General features: G+C 38.7%; 1 long non-coding RNA gene across 1 annotated transcript; it reads right to left on the reverse strand.

Annotated features, from left to right (window-relative positions):
* Positions 1-2,849: 2,849 nt before the first annotated feature.
* Positions 2,850-9,512, reverse strand: LOC125149463 (uncharacterized). The gene is made up of 3 exons (XR_007145927.1): positions 9,431-9,512; positions 3,730-3,845; positions 2,850-3,407 (listed from the first exon to the last, which is right to left on the reverse strand). It is a non-coding gene; the product is annotated as an uncharacterized LOC125149463 (long non-coding RNA).
* Between the last annotated feature and the right edge of the window lie 314 nt (positions 9,513-9,826).

Here is a 9,826-nt window from a genome sequence, read left to right on the forward strand (position 1 = left end):
ATTCACTAGAAGGGGAAGACTAAATAGGAAAAAAACAAACAAAAAATCATGTGAGTCTTGGGTTTTCTCTCCAGAGAGAGACAACTGACATTCTCCAGCCCTTCCTTCTGCCCAGGGGCTGGAAACGCCTAAGGATGTGAAAGTGGTGGTGAACTCGACTCTGGCGAACTAGGCCTTCTAGCAGGCCGACCTTAGCACAGAGCCAGAGGCATCATCACATGCTCTGGTTTTTGAAAAAAGGCGGAGATTGGACTTTCGTGTCAAATCTCCCACTATGTAAATATAGGTAACTGATTGGAATGTTTAAAAGCTATTATATGAACCAAATGAAACAGAGCAGGGGAAACCCTAGAGATTATTGAATCTATCATTTTGGAGTTAGAAATCGGAGGTTAGAGGAAGAAATGACTTGCCAGGATGATACCAAGAGTCTAGACCTACTGATTCATGGTGTGATTTTATTTACTGGCACTCTCCTGATGGGTCCTTCAAATAAGCCAAACCTATTCAGCCGGGTTAGTTCTTCTTCTCCCCCACCCTCAACTCCTTTTCTTCTTCCCTCCTCTCCTCCCTCCTTTCTCTCAATTATTCATCCATCCATATGGATCACCTTGTCGTTATTTTCTGGACAATTTTAAATTTGAATCCCTTTGATGCAGGAGGCATTCAGGAGGCGGTTTTGGATTCTAAGTACTTAAGATTTTGAAGGCATGCTTTTTTCATGTATTTTTAATTTTATTGCCCTATGCTCAGGAAATGTGCCTTGTAAATCTCCACTTTTTATACTGGGTGGAAATGCTCTTTGGAGCCAAATATGTGGTCAGTTTTTACAAAGATTCCCAGGGCAGAATAAAGTAATGTTTAATTTTCATCAGTAAGACACTGAGTTCTACGGATGTACCAAATCAAGCTTGTTGGTTATAATATTCAGACCTTCCGTGTCTGAATATTTCTGTTTTACTTGATCTGTCAGATTCAGAAGAAGATATATTAAAGTATTTCGGTATAGAAAGTGAGTATGTGTGTGCATGCTTTAAATGAAGTCTTTCTTGTATTTTTAGTAGTTTTTGTTTCATGTATCTTGTGATTATACTGTTGGGAATATCAAAATATATAGGTATATTTTTGTCAGACTGTGCCTTTTACCATACTATAGTGTCTCTCATAATTTTGGTGCATGTTTTTGCCTTTACATTCCATTTTCTCTGATGTTAGCATCTCTATCTACCTGCTTTCTTTTTGAGTGTTTGTCCATCCCTTTATTTTCCTTAAGTATGTCACTATTTTAATAGAAACTACTCATCTTATTATAAAAACATTTTTTAAAGTACAGAAAAGTATGAAGAAGAAAGCAACAAATTACCAACAGTTCTACTCCCTCAAAATTACTGATGATTAGATTTGGTTGACATTATTCCAGATAGCTCTCTATGCAAATACAGAACGAACAATCTAGAGAAAGATCTAGAAAGATCTAGAGAAAGATGAAGTCTACGTGTAAGGGAATTTAAGAAGTTGGAGTCATTGTGGTTTTTTTCTTTAAATGTGAGTTTCTGTAGGGGTGACTGGGTGGCTCAGTCCGTTAAGTATCTGACTGGCTCAGGTCGTGATCTCACGGTTCATGGAGTTGAGCTCTGTGCTGACAGCTCGGAGCCTGGAGCCTGCTTCAGATTCTGTGTCTCCCTCTCTCTCGTTGCTCCTCCCCCGTTCATGCTCTCTCTCTCTCTCTCTCTCTCTCAAAAAAAAAAACATTAAAAAAAATTTTTTTTAAATGTGAGTTCCTGTATAGACAGGATTCGTTGATTACTCGTTAGAAACGATAACAGATGAATACAGATATATCCTCTGCATTGTCCTCTCCCTCCTCCCAGTAGTGATGCTTCTATTATTTTAATTTCCTCGGACTTTTCAACATTTGCGTTCTGCAATCATAACTATCTCAGATGTTTCATAGTACTTTTATATGTAAGTGGACTCCATGCTCCTCACCAGGCTATCTCCACGGCTTTATGGCTTTAGAATAACAGGCCTCTTTATTTCAATTCAACATCCAGTACACAAGATTTCACCATCAAGTAGGTTTTTTCAAAAGGGCTCCTAGATGCTGTATTTCCTGAGTCCTTTCATGTCTGAAAAGTGAGACCTTGCCTTTATACTTCAATTCCAGCTTGGCTGGGTAGAATCCACTTGGATTATACTCTCTTTTCCTTGTGGACATTTCTCCTTTGTTCTGGCAATGATTGCTGCTGGAAAGACATCTGAAACCTGTCTTATTTTTCTCCTTGTATGTGAATTTCTTTTTGCCCTGCATGTGAAAAATATATATACTTTTTATATTCTAAGTTTAACAGCTTAGCCAGAATGTGTCTGAAGTTTTATTGGTACAGCTTTTTTCCTACGAAATGGTATGTATTTTCAATCTTGCAGATTGAGTCTTGATTCCAATATTCACATGAGTTGACTTTTTAAGTACAGATCTCTCATCCATTTGGAATTTATTCTGGAGTATGGTATGAGGGATGGGTCCAATGTTATCTTTTTCCTAACAACTGTCCAGGTGTTGTTTGAGACTTTTGAATTCGAAGTATGGAACATTCGGGGGAAGCCGCCTGCAGGGCCATTGTGGAATCAGGCTGGAGAGGGGTCTGGGATAGAGGTACCCATTTGAGGGTCATAATAATGATGTACAAGTGAGAGGATGAATGGGACTGACAGGTGTCAAAAATCCAGAAGTAGATAAATGAAACCCATCCAATAAATAAACAGTGTTTAGTAAGAGTTTATTGTGCATATTAAGAACAGTTCACCAATGAGAGCTTTTGAATTCAAAAGATGATACGGCGCTCAGGGGCCTGACGTACACGGTGGTTAATGCAGTGAAAGTGGGCAAGCTGTTTTAACATTTCCAGTGACTGGTTATTACCATGAGAGTTCCCAGATTGCAAGGGATTAGTTAAAAGTAGCTATCTCACATCATTTTTATAAAGAGGACATAAGGGGTTTTTTGTTTGTTTTTTGTTTTTGTTTTTGTTTTCATGATTATCTGGCAATTACAAGAAGTGGCCCAAGTTCACTTTCAGTTATTTTGCAGAATAATCGAAATTAAGTTTCGCTTGTGTGGCTTAAAAGGTTTTCTTCCACTCAGGGAATTTTCAAGTCCGCTCCCCATTTTGTATTTAACTTTAACAGTTCCCTCCCTTCGGGTCAGTAGGCTGAGAATATGATCAACTAAGTACAGCGTTACTCTTGGTTACCCCTTGTTGATGGCAAGTGGAAGAATCTCCTGTTTGCTGTTTCTGCCAGGTGAATCATCAAGCTCAGGGTCACGTAACCACTGTTATCAACAGCCAGCTGGTCATCATGGACACGGGAAGGTCAGATCATTGGGATCCCCCGGTTGTCTAATCCTGATGGGAAGATACAGTCGTCGATGTATGAGTGGCTGCCAGAAGGCATGTAAAACCCTTGAGAGAATACAATGCACTTGAGAGGTTAATACGCAGACTGTAAGGATGGTAATAGACAAGGATTAAAAAATTCCCCAGAGCAGAGAGTCCTGGGACCCAAGATTTAACCACTGAAATCAATCAAATGAGTTATAATCACATTCAGGTTTTACCTTTGTAAGTCAATCTACCTTTGTGGGGGATAATGGGCGATGGTGTTTCAATTTTTTTCTGAGTCAGTTACCCAGGCACCCCATGGTGGATGAGCAATCACAGGTGCTACCTGGGACAGATGAACATGAGGGTGTTTTATTTCAGGAGGCATTGTTGCAGGTAAGCTTTCACCCAGTTCAGGCCTCTACATGATGGAGCCATCAGGTAATTTAATAAGAGGCATTTCTATGGAAACAGAAGAAAAACAAAGGTTAATAGCAGGAGAGAATTAGAAATGCAGCTTCCGAACTTGGAGAGCAGCCAGATGAGAAACTTTCTAGATGTGAGTTAGAAGCATAGTTAAATGATAGAATAGGAATGGCAGTTTCAATCTGATGGACTTCCCTGGTTTGCAGTTCAGCTGTCGCTGATGAAGCCATTGGGTGGTCCGGTGAACTCCCTTGAGTGGCCCACACAGCAACAGACACGAAGGCTGTCCTGATATCCACTGTGGTGGTTTCTCTGGAGTTTACAAGTAGATGACAATGCCTCAAAGACCATGACTAGGACTAGAATCTAATAATGGGTCCACTATCGTTTTCTACTGAAACATAATTTCTTTATAGTCATCCCCTTTTATCCAAGATAATTATAAGGAAACTAATTTGTTTGTCAAATAAGTCGAAGTAAAATTGGCTTGGTCATTTATATAACTGTAGTAAGAATAGTGATTCTATGCGTATTCTCAAATATGACATTCCAGCCAAAGCTTTGGCAATATCCAAGGGGCTTTATTGGTTCCTAAAGTCAAACTTAGTTTTTCAAAACTGTCTCATAATTAGGAATCTCAGATTCCATCTTTAAAAGTCTGGTTAGGCTAAGAAGCCAAACTAAGGACTTGTCCAATTGTGTCCTGTTACAAGAAGACCAGATTCTTTTAAAATATTTTTTTAATTAATTTTTTTTTATTTTGAGAGAGAGAGAGAGTGTGGGAGCGGCAGAAAGAGAGGGAGAGAGAGAATCCCAAGCAAGTTCTGCACTGTCAGCATGGAGCCTGATGCAGGGGTCGAACTCACAAACCGTGAGATCAGGACCTGAGCAAAAATTAAGAGTTGGATGCTTAACCGACTGACTTGCCCCTCCCGGATGCCCTAAGAAGATCAGATTCTTATCGAACTTATATAAATACATACATTGTCATGAAGAATAAGAATATTTGAGAATAGTTTCTGAATTCTGGAGGGATCAGGTAGAGAGAAAAAGATAAATGTTTCAACTTTAGTTGAAAAAATACATTTTACCCAATTGCTGTATGTTGTAGATAGCGAAACAAAAAGGAGAAAAGAGAGTTCTTTAATTCTGGAAAACAAAATATTAAAGAACCAGCAGGGTTTTAAATGAAGTCATAAAAATTATAATCACTTCTATGAGTTCATTCGTTCCCATATAATGAATTCTTGTTTTGCTTGGTTTGGGGTTAGCAGTGAACCAATCAGTTTTCCAGAGTATTTGTCAGGGTCATATACATGAATTTCTTTGAAGATGACACGTTTTCGCCTGTAGTTGATTGTAAATGCTTTCAGAGAAGAATGAAGAGAGTAATACAATAATTGTCTGTGAATGACAAAAGACTAACAATGGCTGTGGTTAAAGATCTGGTGAGAGTTTACTAAAAAAAAAAATAATAATAAATAAATAAATAAATAAATATTTATATGCTTGACAAGTAAATTTTATTATTTCTGTGATATTTTAATAGCTGGAATTATGGCCAGTAACATTTTATCAGGACATAAAGATTTTTAGGAATTTCATATAGTTTCTGAATTACTTATATTAAAAACATATACCCACGTAAATACAATCCAAGGAGGTTAACTTTACTTTTTTAGACGATGTTTGTTCCCCTTGCAATGTAATGTATCAAATAAGCCTAAATAAATTAATTTTTCTCCTTTTATAAGGAGAGAGAACCCATCTTTGAGGTTGTCCAGAGACCCTCAAAAAATCCCCAAGTCTGTTCAAAGTCAAACAAAAAGATTTCATTCGGAATTTGATTTTGGAAAGTTCATCACAAATGTCAAAATATTTGAAACACTTGGGGCGCCTGGGTTGCGCAGTCGGTTAAGCGTCCGACTTCAGCCAGGTCACGATCTCGCGGTCCGTGAGTTCAAGCCCCGAGTCAGGCTTTGGGCTGATGGCTCAGAGCCTGGAGCCTGTTTCCGATTCTGTGTCTCCCTTTCTCTCTGTCCCCCCCCCGTTCATGCTCTGTCTCTCTGTCCCCCAAAAAATAAATAAACGTTGAAAAAAAATTAAAAAAAAATATTTGAAACACTTGATCAAATCAGAGCAGAAGTCACTGTGAAACAACACTTAGTTATCCATTCAACCAAACTGACAGTTAAAAGATTTTAAAGGCAAACACAGGAAGTCACATAGCTATAAAAAAAAAAAGCCTTAGCTCTTTTAATTTTGAAAGACTATTTTTTTTTAAGTAATCAAAGACCTGAAAAAGACAATGTGAAACACAGGGAGTATTTTCATAGGGCTCAGAAACTTTGTTTCCTAGGCAGCATACATTAAAGGCCAAAACCAAAAAAACAAATAAAAACAAAACAAAACAAAACAAAAACGACAAAAAACCCAAAAACCCTTTGTAATCTTTTACTAAGAGAAGACTAATAATCTAAGAAATTTTATGATTTTAACATAGAGAAGATTGAACTCTAGTTTGATATTAGTTTTGTATTAGCACATTATTGAGCGCATTTTTAAAAACCCTTAGAAATAAATTAATTCAATTTTAACCAGCTTTAACCTTACACTATAAAATTTCTTTTCTGAAAATCTCCTGCAACTTCCTATATCCATTTAGCCTTTGTCTTATTCTTTTTCTTTTCTTATTCTGGAACAAGTAGTCATTTTCTTTTAGGATAAAATTACTCTCTACAAAAATATATCCTGTATTCCTTGCATACTCCTCATAGAAAAACACGTCCCCATTCTCTTCCCATGGAAATACAGAGTTGTTTTCCTTCGTTTTGGTAGTTTCGTTTTTGTATATTGATTATAAATTTTAACTATCAGTAACCTCTATTTTCTAGTGAAAACTGGAAAGAAGGCATTTGTTAACTAACAAATAATATCTTGTAGTAGATTAGCAAATTCATAAACACACAATTATAAAAACAAAATTCTTTACAAGCACTTTTTATAGTATAATATTTTAAGGCAGCAAAAGACATATTTATTAATGGATCCAAATATCTTATATCACTGTAAAAAATTAAGAAGCCGAAAGTAAATAAGCTTATGTTTAGCAAGTAATGTCTCAGTATATTATCTTATTTGGAAATGATGTACATAGTCAACGAATATCCATTATTTAGTTCAACTTAGTATATACTTCTATCTTATTGGCATCTACTTAAATTACTTGTTTTTAACAATCATGCTTGGATTAGACATTAACAGAAAACTATCATCTTAAATTATAGTTTTTGTTGACAAATTCAGTAACATAGAGATAGCGTGAGTTTATTTGGCTTGTTTGCGTTATACTTAACGTTGGCAATTCTGAAGACATGTCTGCTTTTATTAAATCAACAAATTTAAACTAGCTTCTGTTTATCAAAGATTATCCCAGATTCCATGAATCTAAAAAACAATTGGGTTAGTTTCTGTACTTCTGGGTGCTTTAGGAATACTTAATTCACAAAAGCACTTTTTTTCTTTAAATCAATTAAATACAGCTTGTTTAAAGAAGTATCACATGCACATAATATATCTACATAGATAGATACACATAAACATATCAAAAAACACAGATACCTTATAGATTTTTTTTAAAAAATTACTTATAGCTTTCACTTAAAAATTTTAGCCATGTCTCAGCTACAGAAATGCAAACCTCAGAAGAATAATTGATCCAAATTGCACTTCTGGCAAATGGACTCAGGTTACCTGTTCAGATAGCTGAAGTTTGTTTTTTTTTTTACTAAACATTTCTTTATTTGTGCACTGTAAGGATTCTTTTAAATAAGCTATTTTTAAAGGATTCTTTGTTTTTTTTTTTATTTTTTAAATGCTTATTTTGAGACAGAGAGGGAGAGAGAGAAAACGTGTGTGCACATGCACCAGAGAGGGGCAGAGGGAGGGAGAGAGGAAGAATCCCAAGCAGTGTCAGCACAGGGCCCAACGCGGGGTTCAATCTCACAAACCAAGAGATCATGACCTGAGCCAAAATCAAGAGTCAGATGCTTAACCAAGTGGGGCACCCAGGTGCCCCTAAAGGATTCTTTTAAAGAAGCATACCGAGTAAAGAATTAATTCCATTGTCTCTGAGAGGTTTGGGATTCTCTCTTTTCAAGGATGTCCCTTAAGATGTGAACTATCTTGGGGCACCTGGGTGGCTCAGTCAGTTGAGTGTCCAGTTTTGGCTCAGGTCATGACCTCCCAGTGCGTGACGTCAAGCCCCACATTGGGCTCACTACTGTCAGCGCAGAGCCCGCTTCAGATCCTGTCTCCGTCTCTCTGCCCCTCCCCCACTTGTGCTCGCTGAAAAATAAAGAAAACATTAAAAAAAAAAAAAAGTTTTCCAAAAAGCCACAAGAACCTGGTCCATGGAGGGTATACACATAGGAAGCAGGAATTTTAAGGGAGATGGAGAAAGAATTTTAGACCAGATGGAGCCCATCTTCGGCTGTTATGCCCTAAGAGGTTTTAACTATAAGGGGCCTTGTTTTTTATCAGCTGTTCCAAAACACAGGAATCATGTGTTTTTCCCCCTTTCAAACAGAATAGGGTGATTTACCAGAAGCTTCAGTCAACATAATACAGGTATGAGAGAAGCAGTGGGGTAAGGTGCCCCAGGGTGCTGTCTCTGGAGACAGACTTCCTGGATTCAAATCTTTCCTCTGCCATTTACTTGGGTCAATTAATTAACCACTCTGAGCCTTAGATTCATTATCTCTAAAAGGGGGTAATAATCGAATCTACTTCATGAGATATATGAATTAAAAGAGATAACACAGCACGGTGCTGGCACTTAGAGTTGACAATGCTGCTGTTACTATCATTATTCTCATGGAGCTGAGCCTCTGCCCTTGACTCCAGCTTGAAAATCCTTGGGAAAGAACTCTGAATGCCCGACTGGAGTCACATATTCACCCCTGTGGTCAAAGGGACAGGGAACCATGATGGGCGGCCCCCACTGGAACCCCAGGGGTGGATGAGCGTGCGGTGAGGCAACTGCCTCTAGAAGGAAGGGTAATGCGAACTAACAGGAGTTGTCCACCCAGAGAATGAAGTGAGCCCAGGAGAGAGGAAGGAACTCTTCTTCTGGAGTGTCCGCTGTTGGTTCCTCTCATTTTGACGGCTACATACATTCCTTGTACTTTGCGCCCAACCCAGTGAATTTGATAGGAGTTTTTCCTAAAGGCAGGGATCTGCTGTCTGCAGAACATACTGCGGGTTCTGTCTGATGACTAGGTGCCACATGGAGGAGAGGCAAGGCCCAAGGGTGGCCAGCTGTGTGGTGGTTGGGCAGAGAGCAGAGCCAACGCCATAAGACAGGTTGGGCTCAGCCACATGGCCACTCGCTTCTTGGGCAGTTTCTCCACGCACTGACTCCTGGTGCCACTTTGCTTCCCAGCACCCACAGAAAAGACATATATTAGCAGCTAAAAGTCCACAGTCCTCTCCAAGAGGTCAGTTGTGCAGGGTGTGACCTTGACCCTGTCTTAAGTGAAAGTGACACATGGAGAGGCCAATTTCATGCTGTTCTTATTCTAACGATTATTATATACCCCCTCCTCTGGGATGAGGCCCACCTCAAGAGCTCCCTCTCGCACATGACAGTTACTTTTCCTTGTCCCCAGTCCTGGTTCAGCTCTGTGTCATTTTGTACTTCTGCAGACATTCATACTTACATGATCCACCTTTGGACAAAGGTCAGGTGACCATAGTAACAGCCAACACTACTCTCTATGATCACCGTATGCCAGGCACTGTGATGTAGAAAGCAGGCATTGGTGAGAGCCTTGCCAAGTCTGAGCCTCATTTTTCTTACTTTTCTGGAAGCTCTGAAACCCAAAGAGGAGAGATCACCTGTTTAGTATCATATGGAAAGCCAGGAGCTGAAGAGTGGCTTGTAGAAGTCGCTCACAGTGTGGGAGGAGAGATAGGTCCATGACCAATTACAGCTATGAGAAATGCTGCTGTGGGGT

The sequence above is a fragment of the Prionailurus viverrinus genome, chromosome D3, assembly GCF_022837055.1.
Source record: "Prionailurus viverrinus isolate Anna chromosome D3, UM_Priviv_1.0, whole genome shotgun sequence".
NCBI classification, from domain to species: domain Eukaryota; kingdom Metazoa; phylum Chordata; class Mammalia; order Carnivora; family Felidae; genus Prionailurus; species Prionailurus viverrinus.